The 21,027-nt window shown below is 44.2% G+C and overlaps 1 protein-coding gene across 11 annotated transcripts in view; it reads left to right on the top strand.

Annotated features, from left to right (window-relative positions):
* med27 (mediator complex subunit 27) overlaps positions 1–21,027 on the top strand; it is a 521,819-nt gene that overhangs the window by 448,601 nt on the left and 52,191 nt on the right. For 3 of the 11 annotated variants that reach the window (XR_011340581.1, XR_011340586.1, XR_011340585.1), the window contains 4 exons: positions 6,535–6,818; positions 8,372–8,518; positions 12,049–12,131; positions 12,928–13,070. The gene's annotated coding sequence lies outside the window, so the exon portion shown is untranslated. Of the gene's footprint in view, positions 1–6,534; positions 6,819–8,371; positions 8,519–12,048; positions 12,132–12,927; positions 13,072–21,027 lie in introns of those variants that run through there. The other 8 variants (XR_011340572.1, XR_011340563.1, XR_011340582.1 and 5 more) reach the window with 7 other exon arrangements.

Genomic DNA, 21,027 nt, shown 5'->3' with positions numbered 1-21,027 from the left:
AGATAAGTTTATACTATGGGATGCAATGAAAGCATTCATTAGAGGGCAAATAATAAGTTATGTAACCAAGATGAAGAAGGACTATAATCAGGAAACAGAGCAGTTGGAAAGGGAAATAGTAAATATAGAAAAAGAATAAGCAATGAAGGAAGATACAACTAAAAGAAGAGAATTGGCGGATAAAAAAAATAAAATATGAAACACTACAAACATATAAGGTGGAGAAGAATATAATGAAGACAAAACAGAAATATTATGAACTAGGTGAAAAAACGCACAAAATCCTAGCATGGCAGCTTAAGACAGAACAAGCTAAGAAAATGGTATTGGCATCAAGGAAAAAAGACAAACAAATTATATATAATCCAAAAGAAATTAAGGAAAACTTTAGAGAATTCTATGAACAATTATACCGAACTGAAAACGAAGGGAAAGAAGGGAAAATAGATGAATTTCTAACTAAAATTGAACTACCAAAACTACAAATAGAGGAACAAAATAAATTAACAGAGCCATTTGGAATAGTAGAAATACAAGAGATAATAAAAAAATTACCAAATAATAAGACACCAATTCCCAATAGAATTCTATAAAACATTTAAAGACTTATTAATTCCTCCCCTCCTGGAAGTAATCAACCAGATTGATAAAACACAAAGCTTACCAGATTCATGTAAAACAGCAATAATTACAGTAATACTAAAGCAAGGGAAAGATCCACTCACACCAGCGTCATATAGATCAATATCTTTACTTAACACAGATTATAAGATAATAGCTAAACTATTAGCAAACAGATTAGCAGAGTAGGTACCGAAAATGGTAAATCTAGACCAAACTGGATTTATCAAAAAAAGACGCACAACAGACAATATTTGTAAATTTATTAACTTAATTCATGCAGTAGAAGGGAATAAAGCACCAACAGTAGCAGTTGCTTTAGACGCAGAGAAGGCCTTTGACAGAGTAGAATGGAATTATTTGTTCAAAGTATTCCAAAAATTCAGTTTACCAGAGAAGTATATTAATTGGATTAAAGCATTATATAAGGGACCATTAGCAAAAGTGACAGTAAATGGACATGTATCAAAGCAATTTAACTTAAGCAGGTCAACACGGCAGGGATGCCCACTATCACCTTTATTGTTTGCGTTAGCTATAGAACCACTAGCAGAATTGATAAGAACAGAAAATAATATAAAAGGGATAAAAATAAAAGACAAGGAATATAAAATCAGTTTATTTGCGGATGATGTAATAGTATACTTAACAGAACCAGAACTATCAATAAAAGAATTATATAAGAAATTGAAGGAATATGGAGAAGTGTCAGGTTACAAGATCAACGTAAATAAAAGTGAAGCAATGCCTATGAATAATGCGGATTTCTCAAAATTTAAGAAGGAATCACCATTTAGATGGCAAATGCAAGCAATAAGATACCTAGGTGTACAAATAAACAAAAATCTCGGCCAACTATATAAACTCAATTATTATCCACTAATGAAAAAATTACAGGACGATTTAGAGCATTGGAAAGATTTACCACTAACATTAATAGGAAGGATAAACTGTATTAAAATGAACATTTTTCCAAGGATATTATACCTATTTCAGGCATTGCCAATACAACTGACAGAGAAATTCTTCAAGGAGTTAAAGAAAATAATAAGGAAATTTTTATGGAAAGGGGGGAAACCGAGGATAGCACTAGATAAATTAACGGAATGGTATAAACAAGGAGGCTTACAACTGCCAAATTTAAAAATTATTATAGAGCCGCACAATTAAGATACCTATCAGATTTTTATCAAACAAGGGAAAAGCCAGATTGGACTAGATTAGAATTGGATAAAATAGGGGAAAAGATACCGGAACACATATTATATAAATGGGTTGAAAAATTGGTACAACATAGAAGTTCACCAGTATTACATCATCTACTCAATATTTGGAAGAAGATTCATGTAGAAAGAAATAAAACAAATGATCAATTACCAAAACTAATATTGACGCAAAACAATTTACTCCCTTTTACAATAGATAACCTTTCCTTTAGAGAATGGGAGAAAAAAGGGATTAAAAGAATAGAAAATTGTTTTTCAGGTAATAGATTCTTATCCTTTGAACAAATGAAAGATAAATACAATATAACTCAAGATACAGCGCTGGCATATTACCAATTGAGATCCTACTTGAAGGATAAATTAGGAAGCAGTTTGAGTTTGCCAGAGGGAAGCAACTTTGAATATGTGATTACAGATACAATGATAATCAAAAGATTTATAACAAATATGTATATTAAACTGCAAGAAAAGGAGAATGAGGAAACAAATGGTAAAACTAAACAAAAATGGGAACAAGATTTAAATATAAAGATAAAAAAGGAAACATGGGAGAAGTTATGCTCTGGAACGATGAGAAATACAATAAATACGAGGTTACGTATGATACAATATAACTGGATACACAGGTTATACATTACACCTCAAAAGTTAAATAAATGGGACCCAACAGTACCTGATAGATGTTTTCGATGTAAAAAAGAAACGGGAACAACAATTCATGCAATCTGGACATGTGAGAAAGTAGAAAAATTTTGGGAAGATCTAAATCAGATATTAAATAAAATAACAGAAAACAATATACCAAAGAATCCAGAGATCTTCCTCCTAAGTAACATAAAAAACAAAGAATTTGGAATTGATTTGGAGGATGCACAAAAAAGGTTTGTTAAGGTAGCTCTAGCCGTAGCAAAAAAATGTATTATGTCAACCTGGAAATTGGAAGATAATTTGAAAATACAACAATGGTATATAGAAATGAATAAATCTATTCCATTAGAAAAAATAACATATAGTTTAAGAAATAATATTGAAATATTCAAACAAATATGGGAGCCTTACATTAAACACAATAGCGAAAACCTACCGGGGACAATCACTACCTAAGTTAACGGAAGGAAAAGGAAATGAAAAGAATGGACTCAGTGGAATTTCTGGTGTATTTTTATTGAATGACAACATTGTCTGACTGGTTTAATGTATCCTAGATTTTATACCTTAAATGGACGGGAGGGGGGAGGTAGGGAGGGTGGGATGGGAGGAGTGGGGGGGAGAAAATGGCACTGTATATGTGTGAAAAGGAAAAAGTGTGTATCATGGTTAATGTGATTTATGGTGTGAAAAATAAAAAATTTAAAAAAAAAGGTTAAAACATTGATTATTCAAGTCCTGATAACTAGATTTTGATGTGACAGACCATTACCAACACGTAAAGGTAAATGTGGACCAAGCTCAGATCGACACACAGGGCCTGTGTTAAGGCTTGCATGTCATTACATCCAAGAAGTATGAAACCGTGGCAGCAGTTAGAATTTAAAAAGGGGCGAAGCAGCAGCTAGAAGGCGTTTGGAGGAAGAAGGTGATTGGAGGAAGAGGAGTCAGGTGACTTGAGAGTGACAGCAGCTGTTAGAATTAAAAAGGGGAAATGTGGTATATTCCTCCCACTGTCGAACACACGCACACAAGACATGGATAATCTTTTGTTCTTTATTTAATATTAAATGGTTCTATTATGTCTCACAATACAAAGCTGTTATCTGACATTACACACGTGTGTTCCATAACACTCTCACTCCCCACCCCCCAAAAAAACAAAAATAACTAAACTAAACTAAGAAAACTAACGTAAATCAATGGCAACAAGTAAATTACTAAGCACAGTACTTCTCAATCAATCGTGGGACATAGTCCTTCAAATGTAATGGAGGATGCTGCAAAGGTTAAAACCTTGTGCTTTTGATTTTTGTTAATTTTGTGACTATCTCTTTAAGAAAGATTGTTGTTATAGTGTCACCATAGTTACCATGGCATCATATGTTGTAATATCCAGGCGAATGGGGAGCTTGCATTCAGTCTTCGAAGAACCATGGAGGAGGCGTGAGCTCTTGAAATACTTTTCTTTGAATTTGTTGTCTTATCATCTTATTAGTTTTAATCATTTCTTATACTGTTAAGTCTTTAAATATTAGCCAAATGCTTTGTTTATCTATCATTATGAAAATCTTAATGAGAAGTTATGCAAAATGGTTTATATCAACTAATTAAAGGCTACTTACAGCTGAAAAAAAAGAGTATATCAAAAGCTTTTTTAAATATGTGAAGAGGAAGAAATTGGTTCAGTCTAAATTTGGTCCATTAAGAATGGAAAAGGGTGGAATTATTACCAGAAACAAGGAGATGGCTGAGGAATTTAACAAATACTTTGCAACTCTCTTCACCAAGGAGGATATAGGTTATGGTCAGTTAGGGGGTAGTGGTCATGCGGTATCAAGAGACTTGGGGAACTTTCCTGGGGATCTAATGGATATCTGGATCCAGAAGCAGGAGGTTGTGAGTAAATTGTTGGGACTGAGGGCTGATAAATCCCCAGGGCCTGATGGGCTGCATCCCAGGGTGCTTAAAGAAGTTGCTATGGAAATTGTGGAGGCACTGGTCGACATTTTCCAAAGTTCCATAGATTCGGGGGAGGTCCCTGAGGATTGGAGAGTGGCTGATGTGGTGCCGATTTTTAAGAAGGGAGGGAGGGAGAAAACGGGAAATTATAGACCGGTCAGCCTGACGTCAGTGGTGGGGAAGATATTAGAATCTATCATAAAAGGAGTAATAGCAGAACACTTAAGCAGAAATAATAGTATAAGGGCTAGTCAGCATGGATTCCTTAAGCGAAAGTCATGCTTGACTAACCTTCTGGAATTTTTCGAGTATGTGACAAAGAGGGTGGACTTGGGAGAGCCAGTGGATGTGGTGTATTTGGACTTCCAGAAGGCCTTTGATAAGGTACTGCATGGGAGACTAGTGAGCAAGATCAGGGAGCATGGTATTGGAGGTAAGGTGCTGACATGGATAGGAAATTGGTTAAGAAATAGGAAACAAAGGGTTGGAGTAAGCGGGTCTTTTTCAGGATGGCAGGATGTGAGAAGTGGAGTGCCGCAGGGATCGGTATTGGGTTCTCAGTTGTTTGTAATTTATGTAAATGATTTGGATGAGGGGATTATTAATAACATGAGCAAATTTGCAGATGACACTAAACTGGGTGGTGGTGTTGGGTGTGAGGAGGATGTCAGGAAAATGCAGACGGATTTGGACAGGTTGGGGGAATGGGCTGCTGAATGGAAGATGATGTTCAATGTGAGCAAATGTGAGGTTATCCATTTTGGGGGCAATAATAGGAAAGCTGAGTATTATTTAAATGGAGACAAGCTAGGGAGTGGGGAGGTGCAAATGGATCTGGGTGTACTTGTTCATCGGTCACTGAAGGCTAACATGCAGGTTCAGAAAGCTGTGAAGAAGGCAAATGGCATGTTGGCTTTCATAAAGAGGGGATTGGAGTATAGGAACGGAAACGACTTCTGCAGTTGTACAGGGCCCTGATGAGTCCCCACCTGGAGTATTGCGTCCAGTTCTGGTCTCCAATTTTGAGGAAGGACATACTAGCTATAGAGGGTGTGCAGCGCAGATTTACAAGGTTAGTTCCAGGGATGGCGGGGTTGGCATATGCTGAAAGGCTAGAAAAACTGGACTTGTATCCGATGGAGTTTAGAAGGATGAGGGGGGACATGATTGAGATATACAAAATTATCAGGGGGATAGACAGGGTGAAATCGGATTACTTGTTCCCAATGATGGGGGAGACGAGGACTAGAGGGCATAGTTTAAGAATACAGGGTAGGCCCTTTAGGACGGAGATGAGAAAACATTTTTTTTACTCAGAGAAGTGTGAATCTGTGGAATGCTCTGCCACAGAGGGTGGTAGAGGCAGATTCGCTGATTATGTTCAAAAGAGAGTTAGATAAGACTCTAGTGGGCAAAGGAGTTAAGGGTTATGGGGATAAGGCTGGAAAGGGGTACTGATAGTAGTGATCAGCCATGACCTGTAAAATGGTGGTGCTGGCTCAACGGGCCAAAGGGCCTACTCCAGCTCCTATTGTCTATTGTCTATTGTCTAATTGTTACTGAAATATTTTGCTTGAGAAAAATTCTCATTGGCCAATTTCCTTTGGAGTTATGAAACCGTGAACATAACATGTCAATTATGTTCGCTTAAAACAGTGGTTTTCAAACTTTTTCTTTCCACCCAAATACCACCTTAAGCAATCCCTTACTAATCACAGAGCACCGATGGCATAGGGAATACTTAAAGTGATATGTGAGTGGAAAGAAAAAGGTTGAGAACTATTGTCTTAGATGTTCACTTTTCCTGACTTTTGTCTATCAGTGCAGTATTATTTGAAATCTGAAATGATGCATCCTCTGAGACCATTACAGAAACCAATTGTTACTATAATTGCATTAAATCCATTCTTGTTGATGGTATCATTTATGCTGCAGAGGGGAGATTACCTACCAGTAATACAAGAAAGCCCTTAGATGGTACAGCAAGGAAGCAATCCCTTCAGACCCAGGGGTCTAAACTGATGAACAATCTCCCATTTACAAATCCTTACACTCATTCCATTTTCATTCTTCCCAGATTCCACCACTCACCTGCACCTCAAGACCAATATACAGCTGCCAATTAGCCTGGCAAACTGCATCTCTGTGGAATGTGGAAGGAAATGGGAGCATTGCATGGTCACAGTGAGAATGTGCACACTTCCACATTGTGAGAACCCAGGCTCTGGTGTTATGTGGCAGCAGGAACACTAACTGTGTCACTGTGCCTCCAAAAGACGGAAACTCTGGCAGTACTGTACTGCATGGGAATGTTAGCTCACATCTTTCTCCTTGAGAGGGATTTGAACAAGCAATCAAGAGGTAAGAATGCTGTCCTCTGAGTCATAGTCTGGTCTTGTTGATAAAATTACCCTTTTCTTACATGTGGCCGAGTTGCAGTTTATATATTCATGATTATGCCATCAGTTTTCATGGAAGCAAAGCTTAGAACAAATAGCTTACATATTCTGAGAAGTGGAGATTCAGTTTGATAGCATAGAAAATATTATCACATTTTGTCTTAATATGAAGGTGAATCATTTCAATAAAACAAATATATTACATTGAAGAGAGGCAATGAGGTATAGAACAAACAGGAAATGTCTGTGATAGGTTGCAGACCAAAGGGAACAAGGTAAGAATTACTTTCTTCTCCCTCTCAGTATTCTGACACGCTCGTTTACTCAGCCACACCTTGGTCCACTCTTCATCTCCATTACTGTTGCCCTTTTCTTGGCACTTATCCTTGTAGCCGTGGAAAATGCAGCAACTCCTGTTACCTCCTCTCTTCCCATCATCTGGTGACTGAGAGTTGGCCTGGTGAAAACTAGACCTAGTGCAGTTATATTCAAGGTATTCAAGTTGCTACTGCGTTCTTACTCAGTCGTCGTTTTAACCAGGTAGTTCAGGCACCTATATCAGGTAGGAACCCCATTAATCAATGTCAGCCAGGGTTTTCTTGTACTTTGATTACTTTTCAGGACCTAGTGCTTTGAGCATGAGGATTTACTCAGTGAAAATAGTAGCCAAGTGACAAGGCCCTGAAAAACCTATATCTGTTATTCCAGTCAGCCCAGGAGGAGCATAAGAATGATATAGGGTTTAATGAATGTCATCTGGCCACTAATACCCTAAGGTCTCTTTTGTCTGGACCTCTTTGTCATCCATGTTGTCTTCTGAACCAGATGATGTGTCACCAGCTTAGAATAGAATATTTAAGAGCACTCATTAAAAACTGCATGTTTGCATGGATTACATTTGCAGCTTTTTATAAACAATGGAACAACGTGAGCTACTCTTCACTCCTCCGACACCACATTAATTGAATTTTGATGAAGATCTACCAGGACCAATGCCTGAAGATGCCGCACAAAATCAGTGAACTGGTGTGGACTCGAAAGGCCAACGTGGCCTGTTTCCGCTCCGTAAATGGTTATATGGTGTCTCAATGGCTTGCTGCAAAATAAGAGTACCAACATATAAAAAAAGATGTTGCATGTTTTACTTTTGTCACAGTTTTATATACTTGCCAAGTATTGACGACAAGGTGGCTGCGATGTTTACTTCCATTTTATAATCTATTGTGTGCTTTCTAAGGTACAAAGTGCTTTTACTGAAAGCCAAACTTAAACTTTGACGTAGCCGGCATCAAGATTTAAGATTGTCCCTAAGTATTTAACCTTAGAGGTGCTTAATGAATCAAAGTGGATTTTTCAATTTCCCAAGCCAACAACTGTTGATTCCCAGACGCCATTCTGCAAAGAGACCTCCCTATCAATCTGGCCTGCAATTGCCAAGCCCCTATGTGAAATCACCCTTTTATAATCTGCTCTTTTTGTATTCCATTAATCTTATTAAACTATTTTCTTTTACAGCCATAGATGTAAATACTCTCCAAGATCATTAACCTTTTGGCCTGGTCAAAGAGAAATGCAGCCTAGCATTTGTGGTATTGGAGGATTGATGAGAATTGGACCTTCTGATCACATAGACGCATTCCCTTTTCAATGTAATGAAGAAAGGTAGGTGGAAGTATGCTGGAAAAAATTCAGATGAAAAATTTATCAGATCTGTAATTACAACCAAGCGAGGTTCAAAAATGTTGCCTTCTATTTTTATCAATGACAATTCTTCTTTTCCGGTTAGTAACCACTGAATCTGTGACCTCTTGAAGCAGATGAGATGCAGAGCAAACATATTCGCTCAGCTCTTTTGGTAGTTGTTGCTGAGCCATGTTGCAATGTTCGGATGTATCCCAAGTATAACACCACAGCATTGATCAATACATTGGAAATTATACAGTGCCATACAAGTGAGAGGGATGTATCTTAACTCAAAACTTTAACATTTCATTGCTTTTGTGAAGAACACATATATTGGTAAATAAATCTGATTCAAATTGTTGTGAAGGTTAAATTTAGTACAGCTGCAAAGGTCAGGTAATAAATCTCTTTTATTTCTCAATGGGAAGCTGTAGAAAGCATGGCCAAATGTGGGAGATTTTTTTTTGATTATTTAAATGCTATACAGAATCTCCACCTTGGCCGTTTCACTTCACTGACCCTGCCCTTCAACAGATTACCATCATCAAATTAAAATCACAATTATCCCAAAAGTGCCAAGGCACTTTCAGAAACAGATTCCTTTACCTCACTATTTCCTAGTCATTCCCTCTTTACCTCTTTCCGTTTTCTAATCTACATGATCTTGGAGCTATGACCTTGTAATTCAGCCATGAGTTGGTATTAGTGGCCAGATGACATTCAGCAAGGAGTTGGCAGGTAGCTCTCAGTCTCTAGGAAGTCAGGAACGGCTCACCCACCCAAATTCATGTTAGGAGCTGTGGTGCACTGTTAGACAGAACCAGACACAAACAAAGATAAAGACTGTACAATAGGCTTTAATCCACAAAGACTTCCACAGAGCCTGGCTGGCTGTGGCTGCAGTAACTCTGAGTGAGACATGGGAGGCCGGCACATGCTTATATCCCGGAGGGTGATTGACACCCGATCGGGTGGGGCTTGATCCATTCAGGTCGACTGATTGACAGCCGGCCAGGTGTTGTCCTGTCCCCCTTACACTCCTGCAGGTACAGAGGTTTTCCCCTACAGTAGGCTGGTGGTGTACCGCCACATTCACCCCCTTTAAATTTGTCCCGGATGGTGGGGGGGGGGGGGGCAGTAACAAAGAATTGTACCCACTATACAAAAATACAATATTTACAGATTGAGATGATCCGGTGGCCGCCGGAATCTCTATGAATGCAGGTCAGTAGGACTAGGTGGGAGAAGATGTTCATCACAGACTAGTAAGGCCAAACTGGCCTGTTTCTGTGATGTCGATGATTATATTATATATGACCATCATAGGACTGGCTCCTGGTAACTGGTCGGAGGGGAAGTGGGGGTGCTGACGACAGGGGTCTGAGTGACTGGTGTGGTGCCACGCAGAGGGATGGCCGATGGGACCAGGGTTGAGGTGTGAGAGTTGTATTGGATGGGTTGGGGGCAGGTTCGTCCCCCATGGCTGAAGTGGGCCCCTGGTGGTCAGCGAGGTCCTGTGCGCCCCATAGTTGCCTGGGGATGGGTATGTATGCCCAGTTGATGTCGTCCTGGGCTGAAAGATGCTGTGGCATGGTGGGTGCTCCTGCTGGTGCCAGGTCCCTGGTTGAGACGGTGTCCTCCCTGCCACTGCCGAACCTAATTGTGGTTTGTGTATAGGAGGAAAACCTGCTCGACCAGGGTTTCAGCCTTATGTGGCTGTACATCCTTATGTAGGAGCTCCAGCCCCGGGGACGCAAACCATGGTGGGAGGGATATTCCAGTTGCTGACTTCCTGGGGAATGAGAACAGGCATTCATGAGGGGTCTCAGTGGTAGCCGTACACAGAAGCGACCTAATGGTATGGAGCGCCTCGGGCAGGGCTTCCTGCCAGTATTCAGCAGCCCACCATTTTGACTTGAGGGCCAGGAGGACTGCCTTCCAGACCACCCCATTTTCGTGTTTCAGCTGCCCATTGCCTCTCGGGTTATAACTAGTCGAGCAACTAGTTGCGATGCCCCTCGCCATCAGGTACTGGCGCAGGTCATCACTCATAAAACTAGACCCCCGGTCGCTGTGGATGAAAGTGGGGTAGACAAACATGGTGAAAATCTGTTCCAGGGTCCTGATGATGGTGGCTGTGGAGGGGTCCAGGCAAGGGATAGCGAAAGAGAAGCCAGAGTACTCATCCACTACTGTGAGGAAGTAGACGTTTCAGTTCGTGGAAGGCAGGGGCCCTTTAAAATCCATGCCAAAGCGCTCGAAGGGCCGAATGGCCTTTACGACATTGGCCGGGGTGGGTGGAAGAAGCGGGGTTTACACTCCACGCAGACCGGGGAGGCCTTGGTCATGTCCCTGATGTCCCTGATGGTATCCGGCAGGTTCTGGGACTTAATGAAGTGGTACAACCTGGTGATGCCCAGATGGCAGAGGGACTCATGCAGTGCCTGCAGCTTGTCATCGTGTATAGACGCACAGGTCTGAGAGAGGGCATTGGGGGACTTTCCCAGACGGTACTGGATGTCGTAGCTGTAGGTTGCCAGCTCGACTCTCCAGCGCAAGATCTTATCATTCTTAATCTTGCTCTTGTGAATCTCCTGCCGGGCAAGTAGTGGCGCCAGTGGCAGACTGCTTCCACAATCGCCTGGGCCTCCTTTTCAATGGCAGAATACCCTAGTTCGGAGCCATGGAGGGTCCTAGAGAAGAAGGCAATGGGGCGTCCCCCTTGGTTGAGAGTAGTGGCAAGGACTATATTGAAGGTATCGCTCTCCACCTGGAAGGGGGAGTCCTCATCCACAGCCTGCATCGTGGCATCTGCGATGTCCTGCCCGATGTGCATGAAGGCTGCCTGCGCCTTGAGTGGAAGGGGAAAAGTTGTAGCTTGGGCCAGTGGGCAGACCTTGTCCGAGAAGCAGGGAACCCACTGTGAGTAATAGGAGAATAGGCCAAGGCACCTGCGGAGGGCCTTTAGTGTGGGGGGAAGAGGTAGCTCCATTAATGGGTGCATCCATTCTGGATCTGGCCTCAATGTATCCCAGGATGGCGAGGCAGGTGGTGCTGAACACGCACTTCTCCTTATTGTAAGTGAGTTTCAGCTCCCCAGCCATCTGGAGGAATTTATGCAGGTTGGCGTTGTGGTCCTGCTGGTCACAGCCGCAGATAGTGACGTTATCCAGATACAGGAATGTCGCCTTCAGCTTGTGCTGGTCTACCATACGATCCATCTCCCTCTGGAAGATGGAGACCCTGTTCGTGACCCCGAAGGGAACTCGGTGTAACTGGTACAGATGCCCATCCGCTTCAAAGGCAGTGTAGGACTTGTCCCTCGGGTGGATGGGGATTTGGTGATAAGCTGACTTCAGGTCAATCGTGGAGAAATCTCGAAAGCGGGCTATCTCATTGACCATGTCGGCTATCCTCAGCAGGGGGTAGGCGTCCAGTTGGGTGTACCAGTTTATGATCTGGCTGTAATCAATGACCATCCTCAGCTTACTTCCCCCTTTGACCACCAGGACGGGAGAGGAGAGGAGAGGAGAGGAGAGGAGAGAGGAGAAGGACAGAGAAGAAGGACAGAGAAGAAAAGAGTCGGGGGCAGGTAAGAAAGCTTTTTTAAAAGTCTCTTACCAGGGCCTGCGGAGAGGAGTCGGCGTCAGAGGCGGCAATTGGTCGGGCGGGCGTACAGGAGAGCGTGTCGGGAAGGTAAGGTCTTTTTAAGGGCTCTTACTGGGGACAGGGCCTAGCAGTCGGGAGAGGAGAGGAGAGGAGAGAGGAGAAGGACAGAGAAGAAAAGAGTCGGGGGCAGGTAAGAAAGCTTTTTTAAAAGTCTCTTACCGGGGCCTGCGGAGAGGAGTCGCCGTCAGAGGCAGCCATTGGTCCGGCGGGCGTACAGGAGAGCGTGTAGGGGTTAATTGGTAAAAGGCCAATAAATAAGAGGGACAGCGAGTGAGTGGCCCAGCGAGCGAGTGGCCCAGCGAGCGAGTGGCCCAGCGAGCGAGTGGCCCAGCGAGCGAGTGGCCCAGCGAGCGAGTGGCCCAGCGAGCGAGTGGCCCAGCGAGCGAGTGGGACTTGCAGGCTTTGGCTCATCAGGCTTCGGCGAAAGCAGGTGGAGAGAAAGGTTGGCTGTTTTTATTAACCCTTCCTAGGTGAGTGAACTGTACATTCCATTACATTAAAAGACTGAGCCATGCCTATGGGGTTAGTGCTCTGCTCAAGTTGCCAGATGTGGGAACCATAGGTGACCTCCACCCTCCCAAATGACCATATCTGTGCCAGGTGCGAAGAGGTGGGGTTCCTTAGGGGCCGAGTTGATGAACTGGAGTTCCAGCTTGATGACCTTAGGCTCGCAAGAGAAAGTGAGGAGGTAAATGACAGGACCTTAAATCTTCCCACAGGACATACCTGCAGGGGATGTAATGAGACACAGTATTAAAGAATAAAATTAAAGAAATGGAGTTGCAGCTTGATGATCTGAGGCTTATCAGGGAGAGTGAAGAATTTATAGATACAACGCTCAGGGAAGTGCTTACCCCTGGATTTGGGGGGGTCAGGTAAGTGGACTACTGTCAGGGGAGGGGGGAAACTTGCTAGCTCTGTGGTGAACACCCCGGTGGCTACTGCTCTTAGCAACAAATATAGTATATTGGATGTAGTTGGGGAAGATAACCTGCCAGAGGTTACACCAAGGGAACTGGTGGTGCGGAAAGGAAGGAGGGAGAACAAGGTGGTCATTGGGGACTCCATCGTCAGGGGAACAGACAAAAGATTCTGTGAACCTGACAAGTGTTCCCGTATGGTGTGTTGCCTCCCAGGAGCCAGGGTGCAAGACGTCTCGGATAGGATTCAGAGTATCCTGGGGGGGGAAGGTGAACGGCCAGAAGTCCTGATACACGTGGGTACAAATGACGTGGATGAGATGAAGGAGGAGATCCTGAAGAGGGACTACCGTGAGCTCGGAAGGAGGTTAAGAAGCAGGACCTCCAGGATTGTAATCTCGGGGCTGCTATCTGTGCTGTGCGTGGGTGGGGGCAAAAAATAATAAAATCAGGAGGTTAAATGTGTGGCTGGAGGAATGGTGCAGAGTGCAGGGATTCAGGTTCATTGACCATTGGGATCTCTTCTGGGGAAGACAAGGCCTCTACAGGAGGGATGGTTTACACCTGACTGCAACGGGGGCAAATATACTGGTAGTTAGGTTTAATAATGCTGTCGGATTTGATTTAAACTAATTTGGCAGGGGGAAGGGAACAGGACTGATAGGGAAGCAGATAGGAGAGTGAATATAAGGGTGGTTCTGTTAGACGGTGAAACAATAAGGAAAAAGGGAACTAAAAGTGATAGGAGAGTAGGGGCAAGTGCATCGAGAACAAAGGTGGAGGGAGAAAGGAGATATGGTATCAAGGTATAGTGTATGAATGCACGGAGTGTAAGGAATAAAATGGATGAGCTTGAGGCGCAAATGGCAATGGGAGGTTATGACATTGTCGGAGCAACGGAGAGATGGCTGCGGGAAGGGCAGGATTGGGAAATAAATGTTCCCGGGTACACGTCCTATAGAAAAGACAGAAAGTTAGGAAGAGGAGGTGGGGTAGCTCTATTGGTAAGAAATGAAATTCAGGCATTTGAAAGGAAAGACATTGAAACAGGTGGGGTAGAGTCTGTTTGGATAGAATTAAGAAATTGTAAAGGCATGAGGACCATATTGGGGGTAATTTACAGGCCTCCGAAAAGTAGCTCAGATATCGGTAGAAGTATAAATCAGGAATTAAGAGTGGCATGTCAAAGTGGTAGCAATACGGTAGTTATGGGGGACTTCAACATGAAGATGGACTGGGATAATCAGACGGGGGCAGGAACACAAGAGAGTGGGTTTATTGAATGTCTACGAGATACTTTCTTGGAGCAGCTAGTGGAGGAACCTACCAGGGGAAGTCGATTCTGGACTTGGTGCTGTGCAGCGACGCAGAGTTAATAAGTGACCTCAATGTAGGGGAGCCATTAGGGAATAGTGACCATGGTATGGTTACTTTTGAGCTGCAATTAGAAAGGGAAAAAGAAAGGAAGTCGGAAGCATCTGTACTGCAGTTAAATAAAGGGGATTATGCAGCTATGAGGGAGGAGCTAGCCAAAATAAAATGGAAAGATACACTAGCTGGAAGGACAACTGGGGAAAAATGGCAGGTATTTTTGGACATTTTTCACAGGATTCAGGACAAATTTATTCCAAAGTGGAGGAAAGGCTCTAGGAGATGCAAATGGCAGCCGTGGCTAACTAATGAAATCAAGTGCAATATCAAATCCAAAGGGAGTAAGTATAAGATAGTGAAGCGGAGTGGGAAGTTAGAGGATTGGGAAACCTTCAAAGAGCATCAGAGGGTAACTAAGAAAGTCACAAGAGAGGGGAAAATGAAGTACGAGAGGAAATTAGCAAATAATATAATGGAGTATAGCAAAAGCTTTTTTAAATATGTGAAGAGGAAGAAATTGGTTAGGTCTAAAATTGGTCCATTAAGAATGGAAAAGGGTGGAATTATTACCGGAAACAAGGAGATGGCTGAGGAATTTAACAAATACTTTGCAACTGTCTTCACCAAGGAGGATATAGGTTATGGTCAGTTAGGGGGTAGTGGTCATGCGGTATCAAGAGACTTGGGGAACTTTCCTGGGGAAGTAGGGGATCTAATGGATATCCAGATCCAGAAGCAGGAGGTTGTGAGTAAATTGTTGGGACTGAGGGCTGATAAATCCCCAGGGCCTGATGGGCTGCATCCCAGGGTGCTTAAAGAAGTTGCTATGGAAATTGTGGAGGCATTGGTCGACATTTTCCAAAGTTCCATAGATTCGGGGGAGGTCCCTGAGGATTGGAGAGTGGCTGATGTGGTGCCGATTTTTAAGAAGGGAGGGAGGGAGAAAACGGGAAATTATAGACTGGTCAGCCTGACGTCAGTGGTGGGGAAGATATTGGAATCTATCATAAAAGGAGTAATAGCAGAACACTTAAGCAGAAATAATAGTATAAGGGCTAGTCAGCATGGATTCCTTAAGCGAAAGTCATGCTTGTCTAACCTTCTGGAATTTTTCGAGGATGTGACAAAGAAGGTGGACTTGGGAGAGCCAGTGGATGTGGTGTATTTGGACTTCCAGAAGGCCTTTGATAAGGTACTGCACGGGAGACTAGTGGGCAAGATCAGGGAGCATGGTTTTGGAAGTAAGGTGCTGACATGGATAGGAAATTGGTTAAGAAATAGGAAACAAAGGGTTGGAGTAAGCGGGTCTTTTTCAGGATGGCAGGATGTGATGAGTGGAGTGCTGCAGGGATCGGTATTGGGTCCTCAGTTGTTTGTAATTTATGTAAATGATTTAGATGAGGGGATTATTAATAAAATGAGCAAATTTGCAGATGACACTAAACTGGGTGGCAGTGTGGGGTGTGAGGAGGATGTCAGGAAAATGCAGACGGATTTGGACAGGTTGGGGGAATGGGCTGCTGAATGGAAGATGACGTTCAATGTGAGCAAATGTGAGGTTATCCATTTTGGGGGAAATAATAGGAAAGCTGAGTATTATTTAAATGGAGACAAGCTAGGGAGTGGGGAGGTGCAAATGGATCTGGGTGTACTTGTTCACCGGTCACTGAAGGCTAACATGCAGGTTCAGAAAGCTGTGAAGAAGGCAAATGGCATGTTGGCTTTCATAAAGAGGGGATTGGAGTATAGGAACAGAGACGACTTCTGCAGTTGTACAGGGCCCTGGTGAGACCCCACCTGGAGTATTGCGTCCAGTTCTGGTCTCCAATTTTGAGGAAGGACATACTAGCTATAGAGGGTGTGCAGTCCAGATTTACAAGGTTAGTTCTAGGGATGACGGGGTTGACATATGCTGAAATGCTAGAAAAACTGGACTTGTATCCGATGGAGTTTAGAAGGATGAGGGGGGACATGATTGAGGTATACAAAATTATCAGGGGGATAGACAGGGTGAAGTCGGATTACTTGTTCCCAATGATGGGGGAGACGAGGACTAGAGGGCATAGTTTAAGAATACAGGGTAGGCCCTTTAGGATGGAGATGAGAAAACATTTTTTTACCCAGAGAAGTGTGAATCTGTGGAATGCTCTGCCACAGAGGGTGGTAGAGGCAGATTCACTGATTATGTTCAAAAGAGAGTTAGATAAGACTCTAGTGGGCAAAGGAGTTAAGGATTATGGGGATAAGGCTGGAAAGGGGTACTGATAGTAGTGATCAGCCATGATCTGTAAAATGGCGGTGCTGGCTCGACGGGCCGAAGGGCCTACTCCAGCTCCTGTTGTCTATTGTCTATTGACTTGGGCTCTATGACACCTTCCGCCAGGAGCTGCCGCATTTCCGCCTTGATAAAGTCTCTGTCTGCGGCACAATAGCCACTTCTTCAGGCGGCGATCAGCTTGCAGGTTGGCGTAAGATGTGCGAAAAGTGCCGGGGGTGGGGGGGCTGATGCGTAGTGTGGAGAGGCCGCAGTTTGGCCAAAGCTGGTAGGTTGGCACGCTGTGTAGCGTGAGTGGAGATTGGGACACCCAGAAGGCAAGGGTAACACTCTGCAGGTGGCACTGGCAATCTAGGCCCAGGAGAACTGGGGTGCAGAGTTTGGGCATGACCAGGAGCCTAAACCAGGAGTATGTCTCCCCTCCCATTTATATCGGCCGAGCAGCGCCCAACAGTCTTGTCCTTGGCAGTGAGGGCAATCGAGAAGGTGGTGGGGTGGACTTTTAGTTTCAGAGAGTGGGCCATGCTCGGGTGAATGAAATTCTCAGTGTTGTCTCTGTCGAACAGGCACTTTGTTACCTGCCCATTGACTTGCACATCCATCATAGAGCACCTGAGGTTGTGGGGGATGTTACTGGTCAGAGTGGTGGCAACCAGGACCATCTCGGGATCAGAGTCATCTCTCTCCGGTTATGTGTGGTGATTTATGGCATCTGGAAGGGTGGGGAGCATTGGTAGGGCGGCCTGATCATCGCCCATGTTGACCACGTCGTCGATGGTCATGAGGTGCGGCATGCAGCAACTGATGGCGTCCGGACGTGTGGGGAGTGTCAGTGGGGTGGCCTGGTCATCGCCCGTGTTGACCACATCAGCCCCATCATTGTCAGAGGGCCTCTATGTCGGCTTCTGCCCGGCTCAAGATGGCGGTGCTACGTGGAGGGCCGCGGCGTGGCTGGCCTCCTTCCCCAGCTGTATTCGTCACGCTGTGGGAAGTGACGTCATCACGCCCGGTGGAAGTGTCGTCATTCCGTCGACCGGAAGTGATGCAACACCATAAGCTGGAAGTGACGTCATTGTAGATTTTGGCGAGCAGCGCTGGATAGAGCGGGCACTGGTCTGGGTGCACGGGGCACCGTTGGGATCGGGGAAGGTGGAAGTGGTAGCAGGGACAATGGCGTCGCCCGGCATGCACACATGGAGGGGTCCGCGGGGGGAGTGGGGAGGTCATAGAGGGCCACTGAGCTGCCGCCTGGCTTTGAGAGGCACACTTTAGCAAAGTGGCCTTTCTTGCCACATCGGGAACAGTACCGATTCCTAGCTGAGCAGTTTTGGCGCGATCGTTGGTCTGACCCACACCAGGACCCACAGTACTTACAGGGGTGTCGGGGACCCTCCGTAGTAATGTTCTCTTCCCTAGCTTGGTTTAGGGCTGCAGCTGCAGCGTGAGGCGGCCATGAGGGAGCCTGGGGGAGCCTGGGATTGAAGGATTCAATGAGCAGAGCTGCAGCTTCAGGGTTTGGACCACTTCCACAGTCTTGGCCAGGGCATAGATGCTATCTTCCAGCAGCTTCTGCCAGATGGCCCACGAGCGTAGCCCTCGGACTAAGCCGTCCCGGATCAGCCTCTCGACCTCCTCTGCGCCTACCCCAGGTTCAGCCAGACATGGTCGGGCCAACTCTCGCAGGTGCCCCAGGTAAGACTCAGCCATCTCCCCAGGTTGCTGGGCTTGGGTATTGAAGAGGTAACTTGCAAAGACCGCATTCAGGGGGGCTTGTATAAGGTCTCGAGAGTGTCCATTGCTTCTTTGTACTTGGAGCAGCCTTTGGTTGCTTGGAAACATGGGGGCCCAGCTTTAATCGGAGTAGAACGAGCTTCTTCCAATTTGAGTCCAGGATGTCGTCTGCATGCACCTCGATGATTGCTTCGACCGCGTGCCTCCAGATCTCAAAGCGTGTCTGGGCTTCCGGGTGGCGTGGGTCGACTTTGAGGCTCCCTGCGCTCAGGATTTTTTCCATAGCAGCCATTGGAAAAATATTTTTGTTGAGTAAATTGTGGTGCGCTGTTAGACAGAACCAGACACACACAAAGATAAAGACTTTAATCAGCAAAGACTTCCACAGAGCCAGGCTGGGTGTTGCTGCAGTAACTCTGAGTGAGACTTCGGAGGCTGGCGCAGGCTTATATCCCGGAAAGTGATTGACACCCGACCGGGTGGGGCTTGATCCATTCAGGTCGACTGATTGACAGCCAGCCAGGTGTTGTCCTGTCCCCCTTACACTCCTGCAGGTACAGAGGTTGCCCGTGCAGTAGGCTGGTGGTGTCCCACCACAGGAGCACTCCTGAATTACGTAACAACTGGAGCTTGTCTTTCAGATTTCTATTTTTTTAATGTTGAAAGGCATGGACAGAGTAGATGTAGGAAACTTGCTTCCCATGGTGGGAGACTTTAGAACTAGAAGAGCTTCAGGATTGGAGGGCATCTGCTTAGAACAGAGGTGCGGAGGAATTTCTTTTGCCAGAGGGTGGTAAATCTGTGGAATGTTTTGCCATAGACAGTTGTGGAGGCCACGTCATTGGATGTATTTAAGTCAGAGATTGATAAGTTCTTGATTAACCAGAGCATCAAAGGTTATAGGGAGAATGCTGGATAGTGAGGCTGAATTGAAAAATGGATCAGTTGATGATTAAATGGCAGGGTAGTCCCAATGGACTATGCTCCTATGTCTTATGGTCTATTTCTGTCTGGAATGCTCACCAAATCTTCAAGTTGTCCAACATTGTGGTGGACTGATTCCCAAGAAGGATGCCCTTACTTGCCACTAATTCCAAGGGATCATGAAACATTAACAGGTCAGCACACGCTGTCCTGTCATTTCAGATTGTTGAATTTTTCTTGATGTGTTTTATCATTCATCAAGTTTACAGTCCAAAGAGAACAAATTTTTTTTTGTGTGGTTAAATGTTACTGGTTACTTGTGTTCCCCAGGGCTGCCAATAACACTAAAGGATAAAGGTGACAATAAAGCAGGGAGGAAGGCAGAGGACAAAATTGATGGTTATGTGTATTATCTAATGAAAGGATATGATCTACAAAAACAATATAGTTATATTGGGTAAAATAAATAGAGAATTGCATCTTGTCTGAATTTACTGTGAAGGCATTCCCTGAATCCAATACGTGATCAGAGCAGCAGAGTGGAACCTCTAAGTAATAATAAAAATTAATTGAAGGATTTTACGGTCAACACATAGCTATGAATAAGAGTCTAACAGAAAGAAAATCCTAAAAATATACTGAGAAATATTCTTGAATGATAATTCAATTGTGGATAAATTAATCATCTCAAAAACTGAAATGTTGTGATTGAAAATGAGAATAAGCTCCACAAGAGTTCAAGTGGCATGTTGGAATGCCGGTAAGTTGTCACAGAGATGTTGGAACAATGAAGTGCAAAACAAATGTTGGCAGGAGGAAGGGAAAGTGAGAAAGTGACCCACCTCCTATCCATTCGGGCACCTGCTATGTAGTGGGGTTCAAAAGAGCCTGCTATCATTCAGATTGCTTCAGTTTAAAATGTCTTGCTGATTTATCAAAGGGAAGTAATACTGTATTATTCACTACCCTTTTGAGCAACATATCAGAAAGTCTGAGCTTCCTTCCTATGATGGGCCTTGGAGCAGCTTGTACCTGAAGCAGCCTACTTTAAAAATGTTGCTGTATGTCATGAACCTCTGAATTCGCTGGAAGGATAAGTGAACCAACATCCATAGTTACTCTCAGTAGGGTACATAGAGAAAACTATATTGTTTGTATGTCTGACACTAACTCTTAAAGCAGAGGCTCTGAATTCCATCATGAGAGATTACTAGATGAACAGTGAAAATTATCCAATGATTTGCTTAAACCTTCCTTGAAGACGATTGGGATTCCCCAGTGACTCTTGGGGACCTCTGGCCCAACACTGCTCCAGGTGGAGTAAGAACATTTGGAATTGTATCAAGAACCTCAGGGACATGCATTGAGAGTACACCAACTCATGAGTATGGGCAAGAGGAGCCTCCCAGCTCACATACAACACACTCATGTGCCCCATCACCAATTAATGCCACATCTATGAGTCTGCAGTTCCCACACTGGCCTCATCGCCATCCAAGACCCTACAAAACCAGAGGGAACCAAATCATCTTTGATCATGAGGGACTGCATAAGAAGGGCTTGATGTGATTTATCTCCAGGAAGGATTCCTTCTGCAT

This window comes from Narcine bancroftii, chromosome 1, assembly GCF_036971445.1.
Source record: "Narcine bancroftii isolate sNarBan1 chromosome 1, sNarBan1.hap1, whole genome shotgun sequence".
Lineage (NCBI taxonomy): Eukaryota > Metazoa > Chordata > Chondrichthyes > Torpediniformes > Narcinidae > Narcine > Narcine bancroftii.
The sequence above is the reverse complement of the archived record's forward strand: the minus strand, read 5'-3'. Positions and strand labels throughout refer to the sequence as shown.